Raw genomic sequence first — 16,021 nt, 5'->3', positions numbered from 1 at the left:
AAACAAAGGAGAGAAAGGGAAATTTCTCCCAGCAGCCTCAGGAGCAGAGGATTAAATCTCCACAATCAACCTGATGTACCCTGCATCTGTGGAATACCTGAATAGAAAACAAATCATCCCAAATTGAGGAGGTGGACTTTCGGAGCAACTACATATATATATATATATATATATATCTCCCTTTTTCTCTTTTAGTGAGTGTATATGTGTATGTTTCTCTGTGTGATTTTGTCTGTATAGCTTTGCTTTTACCATTTGTCCTAGGGTTCTGTCTGTCCTTTTTTTTTTCTGCGGTACACGGGCTTCTCACTGTTGTGGCCTCTCCCGTTGCGGAGCACAGGCTCCGGATGTGCAGGCTCAGCGGCCATGGCTCACGGGCCCAGCCGCTCCGCGGCATATGGGATCCTCCCGGACCGGGGCATGAACCTATATCCCCTGCATCGGCAGGCGGACTCTCAACCAGTGCGCCACCAGGGAGGCCCTGTCCTTTTTTTTTTTTCAACGTAAAAAATGTTTTTTCTTAATAATTATTTTTTATATTAATAACTTTAGTTTATTTTACATTATTTTATTTTATCTTCTTCTTTCTTTTTTTTTCTCCATTTTATTCTGAGCCGTGTGGAGCACAGGCTCTTGGTGCTCCAGCCAGGCATCAGGGCTATGCCACTGAGAAGGGAGAGCCAGTTCAGGGCACTAGTCCACAAGAGACCTCCCAGCTCCACATAATATCAAATGGCAAAAATCTCCCAAAGATCTCCATCTCAATGCCAAGACCCAGCTCCACTCAACGACCAGCAAGCTACAGTGCAGGACACCCTATACCAAACAACTAGCAATACAGTAACACAACCCCATCCATTAGCACAGAGGCTGCCTAAAATCATAATAAGGCCACAAACACCCCAAAACACACCACCAGACATGGATGTGCCCACCAGAAAAGATCCAGCCTCATGCACCAGAACACAGGCATTAGTCCCATCCACCAGGAAGCCTACACAACCCATGGAACCAACTGTAGCCACTGGGGAGAGACACCAAAAACAACGGGAACTACGAACCTGCAGTCTGTGAAAAGGAGACCCCAAGCATAGTAAGTTAAGCAAAATGAGAAGACAGAGAAACACACAGCAGATGAAGGAGCAAGGCAAAAACCCACCAGACCTAACAAATAAAGAGGAAATAGGCAGTCTACCTGAAAAACAATTCAGAATAATGATAGTAAAGATGATCCAAAATCTTGTAAATAGAATGGAGAAAATACATGAAACGTTTAGCAAGGACCTAAAAGAACAAAAGAGCAAACAAACAGTGATGAACAACCCAGTAAATGAAATAAAAAATTCTCTAGAGGGGATCAGTAGCAGAATAACTAAGGCAGAAGAATGGATAAGTGACCTGGAAGATAAAATAGTGGAAATAACTACTGAAGAGCAGAATAAAGAAAAAAGAATGAAAAGAATTGAGGACAGTCTCAGAGACCTCTGGGACAGCATTAAAGGCACCAACATTCGAATTATAGGGGTCCCAGAAGAAGAAGAGAAAAAGAAAGGGACTGAGAAAATATTTGAAGGGATTATCATTGAAAACTTCCCTAATATGGGAAAGGAAATAGTTAATCAAGTCCAGAGAGCACAGAGTCCCATACAAGATAAATCCAAGGAGAAACAAGCCAAGACACATATTAATCAAACTATCAAAAATTAAATACAAAGAACAACTATTAAAAGCAGCACGGGAAAAACAAAAAATAACACATAAGGGAATCCCCATAAGGTTAACAGCTGATCTTTCAGCAGAAACTCTGCAATCCAGAAGGGAGTGGCAGGACATATTTAAAGTGATGAAAGGGAAAATCCTAAAACCAAGATTACTCTACCCAGCAAGGATCTCATTCAGATTTGACAGAGAAATTAAAAGCTTTAGAGACAAGCAAAAGCTAAGCAAATTCAGCACCACCAATCCAGCTTTACAACAAACGCTAAAGGAACTTCTCTAGGCAGGAAACACAAGAGAAGGAAAAGACCTACAATAATAAACCCAAAGCAATTACGAAAATGGTAATAGGAACATAAATATCGATAATTACCTTAAATGTAAATGGATTAAATCCTCCAACCAAAAGACAGAGACTGGCTGAATGGATACAAAAACAAGACCTGTATATATGCTGTCTACAAGAGACCCACTTCAGACCTAGGGACACATACAGACTGAAAGTGAGGGGATGGAAAAAGATATTCCATGCAAATGGAAATCAAAAGAAAGCTGGAGTAGCAATTCTCGTATCAGACAAAATAGACTTTAAAACAAAGACTATTACAAGAGACCAAGAAGGACACTACATAATGATCAAGGGATCAATCCAAGAAGATGATATAACAATTGTAAATATTTATGCCCCCAACATAGGAGCACCTCAATACATAAGGCAAATACTAACAGTCATGAAAGGCGAAATCGACAGTAACACAATCATAGTAGGGGACATTAACACCCCACTTTCACCAATGGACATATCAGCCAAAACAAAAATAAATAAGGAAACAGAAGCTTTAAATGATACATTAAACAAGATGGACTTAATTGATATTTATAGGACATTCCATCCAAAAACAACAGAATACACATTTTCCTCGGGTGCTCATGGAACATTCTCCAGGATAGATCATATCTTGGGTCACAAATCAAGCCTTGGTAAATTTAAGAAAATTGAAATTGTATCAAGTCTCTTTTCCGACCACAACGTTATGAGACTAGATATCAGTTACAGGAAAAAATCTGTAAGGAATACAAACACATGGAGGCTAAACAACACACTACTTAATAACCAAGAGAGCACTGAAGAAATCAAAGAGGAAATCAAAAAATACCTAGAAACAAATGACAATGAAAACACAATGACCCAAAACCTATGGGATGCAGCAAAAGCAGTTCTAAGAGGGAAGTTTATAGCTATACAAGCCTACCTTACGAAACAAGAAACATCTCAAATAAACAACCTAACCTTACACCTAAAGCGATTAGAGAAAGAAGAACAAAAAACACCCAAAGTTAGCAGAAGGAAAGAAATCATAAAGATCAGATCAGAAATAAATGAAACAGAAATGAAGGAAACGATAGCAAAGATCAATAAAACTAAAAGGTGGTTCTTTGAGAAGAAACAAAATTGATAAACCATTAGCCAGACTCATTAAGAAAAAATAGGGAGAAGACTCAAATCAATAGAATTAGAAATGAAAAAGGATAAATAACTGACACTGCAGAAATACAAAGGATCATGAAAGATTACTACCAGCAACTATATGACAATAAAATGGACAACCTGGAAGAAATGGACAAATTCTTAGAAATGCACAACCTTCTGAGACTAAACCAGGAAGAAATAGAAAATATGAACAGACCAATCACAAGCACTGAAATTGAAACTGTGATAAAAAATCTTCCAACAAACAAAAGCCCAGGACCAGATGGCTTCACAGGCGAATTCTATCAAACATTTAGAGAAGAGCTAACACCTATCCTTCTACAACTCTTCCAAAATATAGCAGAGGGAGGAACACTCCCAAACTCATTCTACAAGGCCAACATCACTCTGATACCAAAGCCAGACAAAGATGTGACAAAGAAAGAAAACTACAGGCCAATATCACTGATGAACATAGATCCAAAAATCCTCAACAAAATACTAGCAAACAGAATCCAACAGCGCATTGAAAGGATCATGCACTATGATGAAGTGGGGTTTATCCCAGGAATGCAAGGATTCAATATACGCAAATCAATCAACGTGATACACCATATTAACAAATTGAAGGAGAAAAACCATATGATTAGAACAGTCCCTAACACCCTACACAAAAATAAACTCAACATGGATTAAAGACCTAAATGTAAGGCCAGACACCATCAAACTCTTAGAGGAAAACATAGGCAGAACACTCTATGACATAAATCACAGCAAGATCCTTTTTGACCCACCTCCTAGAGAAATGGAAATAAAAACAAAAATAAACAAATGGGACCTAATGAAACTTAAAAGATTTTGGACAGCAAAGGAAACCATAAACAAGATGAAAAGACAACCCTCAGAATGGGAGAAAATATTTGCAAATGAAGCAACTGACAAAGGATTAATCTCCAAAACATATAAGCAACTCACGCAGCTCAGCATCAAAAAAACAAACAACCCAATCCAAAAATGGGCAGAAGCCCTAAATAGACATTTCTCCAAAGAAGATATACAGATTGCCAACAGACACATGAAAGAATGCTCAGCACCATTAATCATTACAGAAATGCAAATCAAAACTACAATGAGATATTATCTCACACCAGTCAGAATGGCCATCATCAAAAAATCTACAAACAATAAATGCTGGATAGGGTGTGGGGAAAAGGGAACCATCTTGCACTGTTGGTGGGAATGTAAAATGATATAGTCACTGTGGAGAACAGTATGGACGTTCCTTAAAAAACTAAAAATAGAACTACCATACGACCCAGTAATCCCACGACTGGGCATATACCCTGAGAAAACCATAATTCAAAAAGAGTCATGTACCAAAATGCTCAATGCAGCTCTATTTACAATAGCCAGGACATGGAAGCAACCTAAGTATCCATCAACAGATGAATGGATAAAGAAGATGTGGCACATATATACAATGGAATATTACTCAGTCATAAAAAGGAGCAGAACTGAGTTATTTGTAGTGAGGTGGATGGACCTAGAGACTGTCATACAGAGTGAAGTAAGTCAGAAAGAGAAAAACAGATACTGTATGCTAACACATATATATGGAATCCAAAAAAAATAAAGGAATAAAGAAAATGGTCAGAAGAACCTAGGGGCAAGATGGGAATAAAGATGCAGACCTACTAGAGAATGGACTTGAGGATATGGGGAGGGGGAAGGGTAAGCTGCGACAAAGAGAGTGGCATGGACATATATATAGTACCAAACGAAAAATAGATAGATAGTGGGAAGCAGCTGCATAGCACAGGGAGATCAGCTCAGTGCTTTGTGACCACCTAGAGCGGTGGGATAGGGAGGGTGGGAGGGAGGGAGACGCAAGAGGGAAGAGATATGGGGACATATGTATATGTATAACTGATTCACTTTGTTATAAAGCAGAAAACAACACACCATTGTAAAGCCATTGTACTCCAATAAAAATGTTTAAAAAAATCATGTATATGAAAGGGAACTTGTTTCTAAAATATATAAAGAACACTCAAACTCAATAATAAAAACACAAATAAACTAATTAAAATATTGAAAAGGATCTGAATAGACATTTCTCCAATAAAGACTTACAAATGGCCAATAAGAACAGGAAAAGATACTTAGCATCATTACTCATTAGGGAAATGTTAATCACAAAGAGAGATAGTAGTAAGTGTTGATGAGGACATGGAGAAATTGGAACCTTAGTACTTTGCAAGCGGGAATGTAAAATGGTCTAGCCACTTTGGAAAACAGTCTGACAGTTCTTCAAAACGTTAAATGTATGGGTTACCATATGACCCAGTAATTCTACTCCTAGGTATGTACCGAAGAGAAACGAAAACAGGTTCACACAAAAACTTGTACATGAATGTTCACAGCAGCATTATTTATAAGAACCAAAAACTGGGAATAACTCAAATCAAACCCATAATACAACTCCAAAAATTGGAAATACCTGACAGATAGATAAACGTGGTGTATTTGTACAATGGAATATCATCTGGCCATTCAAAAGAATAAAGTAATAATATGTATTACAAGGTGATGAACCTTAAAGACATTATGGTCAGGGAGGGAAGGCAGACACAAAAGACCACATATTGTATGATTCTACTTATATGAAGTGTCTACAGTAGGTAAGTCTCTAGAGAAAAAGGTAGCTGAACAGTTATCTAGACCTGAGGGGGAGAGGCCAGGAGAGGAATTGGGAGTAGATGCTAAAGGGTAAAGGGTTTCTTTTGGGGATGGTGATAAAGTCTTAAAATTGATTGTGGTGATGGTTGCACAACTCTAAAAACCATTAAGTTGTATCTGTTAAACAGTGACTTGTACAGTATGTGAGTTATATCACAATAATGTTGTTACGAAAAAAAAAAGATTGTATGAGGGAAACTGGTCAACTAATGTAAGAAAAACAAGTAAAATGAGAGCCCAAACTCACAGCGTACCTCAGAATAAATTCTGACTTGATTCAAGTGCTCAGTGTAAAAGTAATTAAACTGGACTAGAACTATCAGGACGGGAAAGACCTTTTCAAGCATAAAACAAATTACAGGAAAAATTAATAGGTGTCATGAGTACAGAAAAATTTAAGAACTGCATGTCAAAATATTTTTTTTCCGTAATTGAACTCACCTCAACACATAGCCTTCATTTTTGCTCTGAGCAGGAAAACCCAAACTTGCCCACGGCTTATGGTTTTAAGCATAGTTATTTCTGAACCTAAGACTGGTCAATTACAGATTGGCCCTGTGCTTTCCCCTTCTGCCCAGAGGTGGTCTAAGTTTCTGGGGGAAAAGAGGAGGAAAGGAAACTTCTGGCTCTGAAGGAGGGCTGTCTGGCCCTTAGAGCTGGGCTTCCATCCTCCTTAACTTCCCTCGGGGACAGCTGATCCCCCGTAGCTAGTCCTCAGCAGTGCCGCTGCAGCACATGGTTTTGGAACCCCAGCATGCATGAGCTCACGATGTTGTTTATACTGCACTGTGCTTTTGTTCCAGTGTCCTGGACGTTGCCTGGGTCGCGCTGTGAGGATGCAGCAGCAGCAGCAGCAGCATATAATTTGTCAACACCCCAACCGTTCTGAGTCCGGCTGTGATGACAGGAGGTACCGGCCCCGCCCTAGGGCAGCACACAACCTCTGCCACCTCAGTAGTGACTATGACCGCCTGAAAGTGGCATCATCTGTCCTCTATACCACCTCTCATAATGGACAGTTCCTACTAAATTATGATTTCTCATGGTGCCATCCTCAATAGTATGTATTATACCAAATACTCTTGTTTTTGCGGTACACGGGCCTCTCACTGCCGTGGCCTCTCCCGCTGCGGAGCACAGGCTCCGGACGCGCAGGCCCAGCGGCCATGGCTCACGGGCCCAGCCTCTCCGCGGCATGAGGGATCTTCCCGGTCCGGGGCACGAACCCGTGTCCCCTGCATCGGCAGGCGGACTCTCAACCACTGCGCCACCAGGGAAGCCCAGTGTGTCCTAAATGTAAACTAGAGCGCTCCTCTTAGTGGAGAACATTGCTCACAAACAAATTCATACTCATACCAGAATATATTTCAAGTGCTTATATAAACGGAGCTTACAGTTTGTTAACAAATGTGTCATTCTTCTCTTCCTTGCCTAAATCGATCTGCTCCAGCTCATCAGGAGACTGTGTCTTTTGAGGTGCGTGCCTTGATGTGGTGCCGGAGGCTCATGGAAACACGTGGTTTGCTTGCCTCTATTGAGGTTGTGATTCCTCCACCACTTTGCTTAGTCAGCCAGGAACAATTCAGATGAGTTTCCTGTTGAATAAGGTCATAACTGTCAAGCCTTTGCTATACTGAAAGTACAGTACAGTAAAAGGCTTGATCCCAGCAAGAAGTGACACCCCACTTTCTCCCACTGTCCACCTTTTTGTTTGTTTTTCTCATTTCAGACCCACCTTTTGGAGGAACCGCTCGTCGGGGGGCTTGTGATGCATGTTGGCACACAGGCCCTTGGAGGCCCTGGTACATCAGCCTGTGGTCAGGGCTTCCAGTCTCGGAAGGTGGACGGTGTCCACACGAGGAGCTGCAAGACGGTGGCTGAGAGACGCTGCGAGCCGGGAGAGAAACCCTCTTCCTGGCGGCACTACCTGGGGCCTTCCTGTGATAGTATTGCGACCACCCCGAAGCCTTGTGCAAACCAGACCGCATGGAGCCAACCTTGTCAGGGTCTCGTCCGCAGGGCCATTCTGAACGGATGTGGTGTCTTGGGACATCAGGAGAGTAGCTGCTTTGATGTGGGTGCAACTTGGTGTCCTGTAGAGAAAAGAATAGTTGACTGGGTAGGGTGGTCGGTGGCCTACTAACGAGCACTGGGAGCCTCTCCGCAGCCTCTTTCTGTCTTGGAATTTCAGCCCCACAGACAAGGCTTCCTTGGATGGGATTGGACAGGTGTGTAAATGCCCTGAAGTTATGTGGGAAATGTAATCATATATATTTTTCTAGGGGGAGGTCCATTGCTTTGGTAAGTTTTCCCTGGGGTTCATGACACCCCAGAAGCTAGTGCCGCTGTCAGCACTGGGAGGAGCAGGTGGCCTGAAGGGCTGTGACGTCCCCTGAGGGCATCGAGAAGCCACTTGGCCCAGCTAAGAAGGGAGTCCAGGGCACTTCTGACTCCAGTGCCAAGCAGTGGCCCTAACCCAAGCCTAGCTTCTTCGCTTCCCTCTGTGATCTCAGTTTCCGCTTTTCATAAAATCATGCACTTCTTTTTGTAACTAGATCTCTAATGAGCTATGTGTTCAATGGATTTTTTTTTTTTTTTTGCAGGAGGCTGCACAGACGCAACTCACCACTGTACGTTTGTAAAGCATCTTAATTTGTGTTCGCTAGACCTCTACAAACAAAGGTGCTGTCAATCGGGTCAAGAAGGATAAAACTTTGCAGGGGAGTCCTAATGCCGCTGTGAAGATGAAGCAAAATGTAAAAGCTCTCTTCCCCATGTAGCTGGCACAAAAACATATATTTCTTTACAAAAAACCCTCTAGGTTCTACAATCAGACAGAAGTCAATGCAAAATCACCACTATTAAAATTGGGTACTGTCATTTCCCCATGGCCGGTTTTTTAATTCCAGCTCTTGTAAATGGTACGTTCCAGGACTAACATAAAATACCGTAGCAGGTGCGCCACTGCACTTGGGACCCCGTTCTGTCCTTCTAATCAGGAAATCACCAAGATCACCTGTGCATTGTCACGAGCTGCCTCTTCCTGTGATTTATAGACTAGTACAGAGTACGACATCCTGAGGGCTTGGCAAACACGGCAACTGATGACTTCTCTCAGTTTTAGGGTTGCAACAGGTGTATAAGGCATTTACATTTGAGAAGCTCTGGCCAGTAGTTCTTAAGATGTTGGCTCTAATGGCATTTTTATGGACCCTTACTAAACGTGAAAAGGAGACAATCACTCTGGACAGGCTTGTGACCCTGACTGATCCAGGCATCCTGGGGGAATGGCATCTTGTCCTCGCTCTTAGAGAACTTAGGGAAGAAAACACTGAGTAAACATGGCTGCCATTTTCACAACTACGGAAATCGACCTGTGACCAAATGAGGCATCTTGGAAATTAAAGGAGACGGAAGGTTAACCTCTTCTACTGATTTTGAAGTATATTCAAAGCGTTCTTTTAAGAGCTGTGAATGAGACTTTTCTCAGCACTATTCTCTTGCACACAAACAGAAAAGCCAAAGCCTTGTTAGACCGAATTTATGCATAAGATAGTATCCCTAAGGAGTTTTATTTTGGAAAAATTATGAGAAAGTAATCTAGCTATGAAACATGATAGCTGAAAAGAACTGTTTACAGTAAATAACTGTTTTAATGTGAACTGATTTGTCAGTAAATCCAAAGCGAATTAGCGTTAGGCTGGAAGGTACAGTTAGGATGAGGAGTAATGTAAGCCTTACTAATGTAAGGCTTGGGTCCACTCTCATATACAGTGTGATGAAATCCCAAATATTCTGTCTTTTACATGTCAACATTTTGGGATTTTACCATTTTTCCACTATTGCCCTTTATTCTGCCCGAGTTCTAATCCAGGATCCCACATTGTGTTTTGTTGCCTTGCCTCTCTAGCCTCCTCCAATCAGGGATGCTTCCTCAATTTCTTCTTGTCTTTCATGACCTTGACACTTTTGACCATGACACTGGCTAGAGGTTTTATCGAATGGCCCTCAATCTGGGGTTATCTAGTGTTTTCTCAAGATGAGAGTGAGGTTATGCATTCTTGCCCTTCTTAACGCATACTATCAGGGGGAACAATATGTCAATAAGTCCTTTTACCAGTGACTTGATCCTTGGTTCTGGTAGTTTCTGCCATGTTTCTTGTCTATTAAGTTACTATTTTTCTCTTTCTAATTAATACATGCTTATTTCAGAGACAATACTTTGACACTGCGCAAATATTCCACTGTTTCTTAAAGTATTGCCCCTTAATTTTAGCATCCACTGTGGACTGTGCCTACAACAATTATCACGAAGATGTTCTAATTGTGACCTTCTACTTTCTTCATTCCGTCTACTTTTACTAATTGGAATTCTTTGGAAGGGAAGAGTTGTTCCTTCTTCCCCATTTATTCACTTTATGTATATCCACATGGACTCCACGGGATGCGTATATATCTATATATCTAGATATAGTTGTAGATATAGATATCTATATCTATATATAGATATATATTTAAGGGTTGAAATCCAACACTATCATTATTTTGTTGCTCAAAGCATTCTAGCTTTGGTCATTGGGAGGGTTAAAAGGTTGATTGCATATACACTAATCCTTGAATGTGTGTGCACGCACGTGCATGTGCACAAACACACACACACAATTTTTTTCCTGTATCTATGCATTCATACTGAAACCTTGAATGCCAGTCCAGCACATAGGGACGTTATTACAGTCTATACCTTTTTCTTGTTTGTAAACTTCTTTCTATGACAGCGAGAAGCCTGGCTTTCGTTATCTGCAATATATTTTCTTGGTTTGACCTTATTATACCAGATAAATACCGTATGGTAACACATATTTACGGAATCTAAAAAGAAAAAAGAAAAAAATGGATCTGAAGAACCTAGGGGCAGGTTAGGAATAAAGACGCAGACTTAGAGAATGGACTTGAGGACACGGGGAGGGGGAACAGTAAGCTGGGACAAAGTGAGAGAGTGGCATGGACATAGATACACTACCAAATGTAAAATAGATATCTAGTGTGAAGCAGCCGCATAGCACAGGGAGATCAGCTCAGTGCTTTGTGACCACCTAGAGGGGTGGGATAGGGAGGGTGGGAGGGAAACGCAAGAGGGAGGAGATAACGGGGATATATGTGTACGTAGACCTGATTCAATTCCTTATAGAGCAGAAACTAACACAACATTGTAAAGCAGTTACACTCTAAGAAAGATGTTAAAAAAAAAAAAAAAAAGAAAACCCTTCCATGCCTTCCCATTGTCGTTAGGAGAAAGGTCAAAATTCCTGGCATAGGGACTGTGTCTGTCTTGTTCACTTTGTCCCCCAATGTCTAAAATAATGCCTTGCATATAGTAAGTGCCCAGTACCTATTTGCTGCCTGACTAAATACGTGAGTGAAAAAATAAAAGTCCCTCCGTGCTTGGGTCTCAGGCTGCACTTCTGCCTCATTGCTGTGTCTCCCAGCCTGGTTATTGGATCTCCATCCACAATAGACTTTTCCGTACCTTCGATAGACCGTTCTGTCTCCTGACTCAGGGCCTTTGTACATACTGCTTCCTCTCTTTTCACTTAGTTATTCCTATTCATCTATTTTCAGGGAAACCTTCTAGGCCCCAAACTAAACCAGACCCTGTGCTGTATGTTTTTCAATTTCCGTATCATTCTTCTGCACAGCTCTTACCACAATCTGCCTGTCTTGCCCACGTGCTGGACCATCAGTTCTATGAGAGCAAATCCACAGCTGCTGTGTTTAACAAGTAATCCCCATTACTCAGCACAGTGATTGCCCCACTGCACACTCTAAAAATATTTGTTAAATGAATGAATGAATGATTGAATAGCATAGCCCCTAGCAGATAACTGACCAGTGATGCTGTGGACGGAAAACACTGCACAATCGAAAAGTCGAGAGGTCTGTTTCATCTGACAGACATTCTGAGGACTTCAAGCTTGGGACATAGCATCGCAGATAATGCTGAGAAACTGTTCTGAAGTGGCAAGGAGGGGATTGGGGAGCCACGATATATAGGAGTTTTTGCAACAAAAGACAAGGTAGTTGGAACATCAAAAGATGACTGTTAATTAAAGAAAATCAGCTATCTCAAGTTAAGGAATTTAGCGCTTTTGTCTGTATGGGAAGATGCAAGTGTCTGGGTTTACTGAAATCATTCCTTTGATGTGCACCTCCACTATCTGGGGCCAGTGTCCTGTGCTTTCTCATCCTGAGTCTCCTTGGGGTGGTGCACCATTAGGGCGGCCATAATATGATGGCTTGATGGCTGCAACATCCTTTGTTTACTGATATGGCAGGCAACATTTCAGCTCACAATGCCAAAACCCATAGTAAAAACAACAACAAAAAATCAAACCAAGACAAAACCCAAACAGTAGTAGCACTTACTGAGCACAAACCTGTGAGGTAGACACTATTATCAACCTCATTTTACTGAGGAGGAAGCGGAAGTGTACAGAATGTTGTACAGCTCACTGCCCTGTGCAAATGCCCACCCCGGATCCATGATCTGTGCGTTGGAGGAGAGGTGGGAGGTATGCTCACACCGTGAAACAAAAGAGATGCCTCGGAACACGTTCTCAGAAGAGCCGTGGATACCGTAGTCACCTTGACCTGTCTTCCAGTGCCGTAGGCACCTTGACTCTGGCGTGAGCTCCTCCTATCCTTCAAAGGAAGAGCTTGTGCAAGAGTCATCTGTCCCTCAGGAGGCAGCAAACTGATGCTAGAATAACTAGGAGGAACTTGATCCAAGAAATCTGCTTTATGTCAATTCTTGGTTCGCACAAAGTGAGAATTCACATTGGGAATTTTATCCTCGTTTATTAAGTACTCTCAAGCCTTTAGCCACTCCTAGAGAAAACAGAGTCATACACTTTCATACCTAGAAGAAACGGTAGAGATCATCTAACCCTAGATCCCTCTACATCAGGGGTCCTTCACATTTCAGTGCCACGGATCCCTCCGTAGTCTAGAGAAGCCTATGGCTCCCTTCTCAAACAAGGGTTTTAAATCTATAAAAATAAAACATACTTGATTACAAAGGAAGCCAATTAATTATATGGAAGTACAGTTCCTGAAGTAGTTTTCAATGTGTGATGTAGTCGTAAATTTGCTTCTCTATCAACACACTAAATTATAGGATCTGCTAGTACAACTGATTTTGAAATGGTGATGAATGTAACTGCTGTTCTGGATGCCTGCCACGATTTTCATGGCATGTGAAAACAGCTGTGATTTCTATTGGTAACAAAATCACAGGTATTGCTACTACTGATATACGTTGTGGCCTGCATTTTTACAATTGAAGGCAATACTCAATTGCCGTTAGAGCTTAGTGACAACGAGGATGTAATCCTTTTCCCATGCAAGTCCGTGGTTCCCTTGGAGAACCATGGGGCTCAGGTTAGGAACCCCTACTCTGCAGCATCCTGGTGGCAGCTCGAACATCTTGAGTGACAGCGCACTCAGTATCTCCAAGGTGTCCAGGTCCTAGTTCAGTCTCCTATAATCATTATGAACTTTAGGGTCAGGTAAATCTAGAAGCAGTCCCAGCTCTGTTGGCATGTTAGTTATGTGACCATAGCTATTTAACCCTGTGGACATCGCTGTCTTCATTGCAAGAATGGGAACAAGATGACAATTACATTAGAAAACATGCAAATGTCTCAGAGCACAAAGAGCACATAGGTGATTTAGCAATATTTTCTTCCCTTTGGTTTCAGTGAGTTGAAATGCACCTTTTTTTTTTTTTTTTTTTGCGGTACGCGGGCCTCTCACTGCTGTGGCCTCTCCCGTTGTGGAGCACGGGCTCTGGACGCGCAGGCTCAGCGACCATGGCTCACGGGCCCAGCCGCTCCGGGGCATGTGGGATCTTTCCGGACCGGGGCACAAACCCATGTCCCCTGCATCGGCAGGCGGACTCTCAACCACTGCGCCACCAGGGAAGCCCGAAATGCACCTTTTTGAAGTTTCCGCCTAATTTTGCCCTAGCTCTACTCTTTGAAGCCACACAAGTCATGGCTCCTTACATACTTGAAGACGGCTCTATCCCACCCCTATGTTGGTTGTCTACGTGGTGATTCTGTTGCTTCTCTGAGTAAAAGAAAATCTGAGCGTATGGCTGGGAGTTATCTGTGCTGCTGCCCATTCCCAGAGAGACGTGTGAGGGCCCTGAAACAGTCATCATGTTAGGATCGATTTTTCCTCTGGAAGGCACTTCCTGTAGGATCTGTCCTACCCGTCCTTACTAATACGCTCCTGGAGTATTTGTTCTTAGGTGGTTCACGGGCACGTGGTCAGAGTGCTCTGTGTCTTGCGGTGAAGGATTCCGCAGTCGGCAAGTGGCCTGTAAGCGCACGAGAGCCAATGGGACTGTGCAGGTGATGCCTCCGAGAGCATGTGCCCCCAGAGAGAGGCCTCTGGGAAGAAGACCCTGCTCCACTCACCCGTGTGTTCAAGGGCTTATTGAACCAGGGAACCAGGGAATGCCGACAAATCTAGTGTTTTGCTAGTATGATCATTTAGTATAATCATCCAGTCCCCGTGGTCCAACCCATGCATCAAAACAATGAAATTAAAAAGGAGACTTCCCTGGCGGTCCAGTGGTGGACCTCGCCTTCCAGTGCAGGGGGTGCGGGTTGGATCCCTTGTCGGGGACCAAGATCCCACGTGCCTCGCGGCCAAAAATACCAAAACATAAAACAGAAGGAATATTGTAACAAATTCAATGAAGACTTTTCAAATGGTCACATCAGAAAAATAAAATAAACCCATGCATCAGGGCCCCTTCGCACAGGGGAAGAGGGGAGCCCAACTGCTGCGTGACAGTCATGAAACTCAGCTGCACGGGGACCTTACCACACTGCGCACAGGCTGGTTCACGGGACCTTCTTATCCTTTTATGAGCCTCTCTGATGTAATTAACACAGGCCACAGGGATCCAAAGTTCCCCTCGGCCCTTCTGAAAATGTTCGGGGATGTTAGTGCAGGAAGGGATTCGACACTTTCTGCACGTCTGCCCCGCAGTGCAGCAGTTGTTGCTGCTGGGAGTCATTGTGTTAATTCTCTTAGGTCACTTCCCCTCTAGTGGTTCTGATTAACTCCAAGCACTACATGGCTACACACTTGTCTAACTGGAAAATGCACAGCCCCAAGTCTGTGCAGGGACGATGCAAAGCAGAGTGTGATACATCTCTCTAGAGCATCAAGTTTATTAACTAGAATTGGAAGAACCAAGGAGTTCTTGGAACAAGAACTCTCCCCCTCCCCCACCAACACGGAAGACAGAAGAGTGGGGGAGGGGAGACGTGCCCCAGGAATGACAGTCCAGTCTCTGAAGTCTGAAGTTTCACCCAGGTGGGGGTTGAGGGGTGGACCTGCAGCCACGGTGGCCTCTCTTTCGGTGGCCCGGGCTGCTCCGGACCATCCTCTGAGCTGGCCAGGGTCTTGGATACGATGTTTCTGAAGGCCGTGCAGAGAACAGAGTCATCTTCAACTGGACCGGGTCCCAGGGCGCGTGGCAGCCTGACCTTCCTGCCTCGGGTCATCCATGGGGTTCAGGCGGTTTCACTTTATGACGACGCCTCAGCTTGCAACAAAGGTGTTTAGATATGAAGTTGCAGATTCTCCTAGCCACCCCTTGCTTTTTCTGTCTGTGGCCAGAGGGAGTGGATGAGGACATACTCTCAGGCTGCCCAGCGTGGGAGGACCTTCCAGTGTTGGACACACCCGGGGGGCAGCTGGTTCCCTCTGGGGCTCCAATCCTGCTGCTGGTGGACGGGGATGTCCCAGGGCCACACTGGTCGGCTGGGCTGGGGGTGGCAGTCCTCGACTCCAGGCTGGGTGGGGGACAGGCAGGCTCACTGGTCTTCTGCCCTGCCTGCTGGTCTTCCTGCAGCTGCCCATTTTCTCCCTGGTAGAGCCATCTGGCTTTCAGGGTGGACAACTCGGGGCTTAAAGAAGCCTCAAGTTCACTGCCACTGAGGTCCCCGGAAGAGAAGGGCCTCACAGTTATGATGGAGGACCCCACCATTGGTTTCATGGAGCTCACACTGCCTGTTC

At 43.4% G+C, this 16,021-nt stretch overlaps 1 protein-coding gene across 21 annotated transcripts in view; it reads right to left on the bottom strand.

Annotated features, from left to right (window-relative positions):
- LOC309802169 (uncharacterized protein) overlaps positions 1 to 16,021 on the bottom strand; it is a 249,174-nt gene that overhangs the window by 172,612 nt on the left and 60,541 nt on the right. For 18 of the 21 annotated variants that reach the window (XR_014293724.1, XR_014293725.1, XR_014293726.1 and 15 more), the window contains 2 exons: positions 7,662 to 8,019; positions 7,321 to 7,521 (listed from right to left, as the gene is read on the bottom strand). The gene's annotated coding sequence lies outside the window, so the exon portion shown is untranslated. The remainder of the gene's footprint in view (positions 1 to 7,320; positions 7,522 to 7,661; positions 8,020 to 16,021) is intronic. The other 3 variants (XR_014293738.1, XR_014293739.1, XR_014293741.1) reach the window with 1 other exon arrangement.

The sequence above is a fragment of the Mesoplodon mirus genome (genome assembly GCF_964341445.2).
Source record: "Mesoplodon mirus genome assembly, chromosome: 4".
NCBI classification, from domain to species: Eukaryota; Metazoa; Chordata; class Mammalia; order Artiodactyla; family Ziphiidae; genus Mesoplodon; species Mesoplodon mirus.
This window is presented reverse-complemented; position numbering and strand designations above follow the sequence as displayed.